The sequence below is a fragment of the Podarcis filfolensis genome (genome assembly GCF_964270895.1).
Source record: "Podarcis filfolensis genome assembly, chromosome: W".
Taxonomy (NCBI): domain Eukaryota; kingdom Metazoa; phylum Chordata; class Lepidosauria; order Squamata; family Lacertidae; genus Podarcis; species Podarcis filfolensis.
In genome coordinates, this window is record NC_139619.1 from 21,564,187 (window position 1) to 21,569,351 (window position 5,165).

The following is a 5,165-nucleotide window of genomic DNA, read 5'->3' on the forward strand; positions in this document are numbered from 1 at the left end:
AGCCCACATGAAACATTCTCAACACTGTATGGAATTTTAATATTGCAAGTGGCTAGGGAATGGGTGAAGGGAATGGATATTGGAATGATTAAGATCACTGACCATGCCCCTATATCTGCCTTTCTTCAAATAGGTCATATTAATAGGTCCTATTCTTGGAGGTTTAACCCTTGGTTGGTAGCTGATGAGCAGAGTAAGTTTAAAATTAAAATAGCGTTAGAAAGGTATTTTGAGGAAAATAAAGACCCAGATATCCCATTAACAACAAAATGGGAAGCAATGAAGGCAGTCATTAGGGGAGAATGTATTCAGAGCCTGTCAGTGTTAAAAAAAGGGAAAGATAGAAGGATAAAGGAGGTAGAAGAGGAGGTTAGGGACCTGGGGACCGCAATGGTGCCTTTAAAAAGAATTTTGCAAGGATTTTCAAAGGTATCAGGGTTAAAAGTTAATTTTAATAAATCATCAATGATATGTTTAAATGTGAAACCTAAAATTCAACTAGAAGCCTCTAAATTATTGGGTATTCCTATAGCAAAGAAGATGGTAAAATATTTAGGGATAACTAAAAATGCGAAGACAATATTTGAATATAATTATTAAACAACTTGGAGTGGTATTCAGTCAAAGTTGAAAATATGGGGACTTCCTGGTTGGTCACGTGGTATGACAGTCATGGATTCTTTCGGCTGAAAGAATTCCAGCACTTTGAAGAAGGGAGAGACTGTGAGAGCGACACAGTTCCCCATTAAAAACCTCAGATCGGGCGTTCTGAGGACTTGGTTTATCCGGCAAGCCTTATCTGCGACTCCTCCAGTCCCCGGTAAGCTCGTAAGAGCTCTGAGAGTGAGTGGGGTAGAGACACGGCTCAGGGGAAATCACTGCTCGCTTCGAAGCTGCGAAGCTCTGAGACTGGCAACCAGCGGTGATCAATTCCTCCATAAAAAAGAATAAGCAATTCGGAACTGTAAGTACTCCTAAATCAATCGTAGAGCTATCTGAGAAGATAAGGGAGATATGGAAAAAGGAGGTCGCTCCCCTTTTGTTGAACAAAAATATGAATCAGCGTGCAAAGACCGAAGCCTAAAAGTAAAGAAAAACTTTTAAAACTGGAAGCGAATTTTCCCCTTTCCCTTCTTTGGGAACATAGGGGTGTGTGAATGATTTATTACAATTGGAAACTTGTCTAATTAGACTGAGATATCCTCTTTTGTCAGCGGACCAGCTGAGAGGAAAGGCTAGTCTCCATGGTGATTTTATAATGAAAGTGAATAAACTTAATCTCCACCTCGACTGAACAGTTTATAAATTGTCCTGCACTGACTAGTAACGTTCTAAAGTGATAAAAACTGTCTTACTTCCTCTCAAGAAAGAGAGTTTTGGATAAACTTCTCTCTGCCATATTTTTTGTTGTGATTGAAGCAGTTTTAAAGACTAAGGAAGCTGCTTTTGATTTGGCTGGTGGAAAGGAGAGAAACTGTTTTTCTCCATTGTTCTGGCAGACTGTGGGATTGACCTTGACATTCCTCAGTTATGACTTCAGAAAAAGAAAAGCCTAGACGTGGCTCTAAAGCAACGACGCAATTTGAGGAGTCGGTATTGTCAGCGTTAAATGATATTAAAGAAGGACTGGACCGCAATACAGGCGCTGTAAATAAATTGGAAGAAAGGATTAACCAGTTAAGCACCGATATGCAAGTTGTCAAAAAGCAAATTAATACACATGATGAAAGATTGATACAATTGGAGAATGTCCGGGTCCAGGACCTGGAACGCTTGCAACAGGAAAATGCAATAGCTATAGCTTATTTACAGCTGGCCGAGAAACAATCTCATCTGAGATTGAGAGGATTTCCTAATCTGGAACAGGATCATGATAAACTCAGAGAATGTGTGATAAAACATTTTGTTGAATTCTGGGATCTGAAAAAAGAGGAGGTTGAAGACTGGGTGGAGAAAGCTTATAGATTTGGACCTAAAAAAGAGACTAAAATAACCTATGACTCTATTGTGGTCTTTAAGACCAGGGAACAAAGAGATATCATCTTGGGACATCACTATAAAAAAGGCCTCAAAGTCTCTGATAAAGCGGTGGTCCTTTTTAAGGAAATTCCTAAGTTTCTTTGGAATTTGAGATCCCAGTACAAGGATTTGACAGACATTCTGAGGAGAAAGAACATTTTTTTCAGGTGGGAATTTCCAGAGGGCCTATCCTTCAAATTTGAAGGAAGAAAGCAAAAGATTAAGAATCTTCAGGAGAAGGATAGATTTATGCAGAAGCACTCGGTAGAACTTGGATTGCAAACTCCACAGCTGCGGGCAGCCTCCTCGTAAATAGACAATATGGCGTTGAGAATTTATTCATGGAATGTTCATGGCATGAACCTGCCACAAAAAAGGGGAAAAAATTATCATATTTTGGAGAAACAAAATTTGGACATAATTTGTCTACAGGAAACCCACATTACAAGATTACATAAAAAAATTCTAATAAATAAAAGATTGGGTCAAGAATTTATTTCTTCTGACAAAGTCAAAAAAAGAGGAGTGGTGATGCTGGATTGAACTTTTGTGGTCTCTAGCTGTTATGATAAAGATAACAGGGATTAAAAAATTTTAAGTCATAAAATTTAAAAAGTTGAGTGGAAAATAAGGTGTTAATTAAAAGGAATGTTAAGAGATTAGGATTTGCTGGATTAACAATTTGAACTAGAAAACAAGAAGGGGAGGTATGAGGAAGTCAAAGAAACATGTTACTGAAAAATTGTTAATGAAATTGATTTGTTTTCAATATTTTTCTTTTTCTTTTTCTTTTTGTGTTTGCATAAAATTGGAAAACTTAATAAATATTTATAAAATTTTTTTTAAAAAAAATAGAAATGCAAGTAGCCTTTCCAGCAATTAAGAAAAAAAAAAAGAGGAGTGGTTTTCTACATCAAAGACAAATGGAATCCAAAATTTGCTTTCAAGGAAGATACATCGCAGTTGAAATTTCAGCACAAGGCGAGAAATATTTGTTATTAGGAATCTATGCACCTAATGATGGCAAAGCGGAATTTTTTAAGAACCTGGAAGCAAGTCTGCTGGAATACTTGGATTATAAAATTATTTTGATGGGGGATTTGAATGGAGTTGCATCTACTTTGATGGACAGAACTCAGAGATCAAAGGTTACGAACTCTGGCAGACTACCGAAGACTTTCTTTGATCTAACTGAAAAATTTGATCTGTCAGATATATGGAGAATTAGAAATCCAATGGAAAGAGACTTCACTTTTTTCAGATGCAAACCTAGTATTTTCGCGAATAGACTATCTATGGATATCCAGAGACTTGGTTCCTAAAGTGACAAAAACGGAAATTTGCCCTAAAACTTCCTCGGATCATAATGCAGTTTCTATGGACTTGAAAATGTTTGTTCAGGGTTCCTTCAGATGGAGAATGAATGACGATTTGTTGAGAAATTCATCAATTGTAAATAAGGCCCAAAAAACCCTAAAGGATTATTTTGAACTTAATATGACTCAAGGAATGGAAATAAGGGTGATTTGGGAGGCCAGCAAAGCGGTAATGAGAGGGTTTCTGATACAACAAAACGCAATTAGGAGAAAGTCACAGAATGAGACAAAAGACAAAATTATGGAACAACTGAAAGACAAAGAGAAGAAGCTTAGAGGAAACCCAAAGAATTTGCAGATCCAAAAAGAAATTAAAGCCTTACAGGTTCAATATTCACAGTCAGTAAACCAAGAAATTGAATGGAAGATAAGAAGGATGAGACAAAGAAATTTTGAATCTGCAAATAAATGTGGGAAATTATTAGCCTGGCAATTAAAGAAGAGACAAAAACAAAGTACTATTACAAACATTGTTACAGAAGGAAAATCAGTAGAGAAACCTGCAGACATTAGAAAATGTTTTTATAAATATTATAAGCAACTGTATAAAAAAGAAAAAGAAGATTTAGGGGAAATCGAGCAATTTATAAAGAACAACGGACTGCAACGGATTCCGAATGATAAAAAGAATCTACTAAATGGTGTAATTACAAGTCAGGAAGTGGAACGTGCAATAAATTCAATGCAGCTTGGCAAGACACCAGGACTTGATGGTCTATCAGCGAAATATTATAAGACATTGAAAGATTAGTTTATGCAACCTCTGGTAGAAATATCTAATTCAATTTTACGGGGGCGGGGGAAACACCTGAAACCTGGAAACAAGCTTACATTACTCTGATTCCTAAACAGGGTCAGGATAGATCCAACGTTAAAAACTACAGACCAATCTCCCTACTTAATGTGGATTATATAATTTTTGCAAATATACTGGCTAATAGGCTAAAAAAGGTTTTATCTGAGTATATTCATAAAAACCAGGCATGATTTCTGCCTGGAAGACATATGAAAGACAATATTAGAAATGTTGTGAATATTTTGGAAAAGTTAGAAGCAAGAAAGAGTTGTAAAGCAATGTTAATGTTTATCGATGCTGAGAAAGCCTTTGACAATGTTTCTTGGAGTTTTATGTTACATAACTTAGAGAGTATGGGGATAGGTCATGATTTTATAAATGGTATTAAAGCGATCTATCAAGAACAAAAAGCTAAAATTATTGTAAATAATGTGGTTTCAGAGGAAATTAGAATTGAGAAGGGAACCAGGCAAGGGTCCCCACTGTCCCCTCTGCTGTTTATCTCTGTACTGGAGGTCTTGCTAAGTATGATTAGAAAAGATGAACAAGTTAAAGGTATTACAGTAGGTTCGAAACAATACAAATTAAAAGCCTTTGCTGATGATTTAGTTCTGACATTACAAGATCCAGACTCCAGTGCAGTTAAAGCACTGGAGCTAATACATGAGTTTGGTCAGGTATCAGGATTTAAATTAAACAAGAGCAAGACCAAAGTAATAGAGAAAAATCTGGATGATGAAGAAAGGAAAATATTACAAGAAAAAACGGGCCTAGATTTTGTGAAAAAAGTTAAATATTTGAGACTTCCGGTTAGCGCCGGCGCTTAATGGCGGATCTCAACCGGAGCTCCGGGAGAGATCTGCTTCGCGGGTTCGGGTCCTGTCAGCTACGGCGAAGCGGGGACCCTTAAAAATCACAGGCGCGTTGCCTGTGAACTGGAGACTCGGCGGGCACCTTTGCGCCCCCCCGACGCT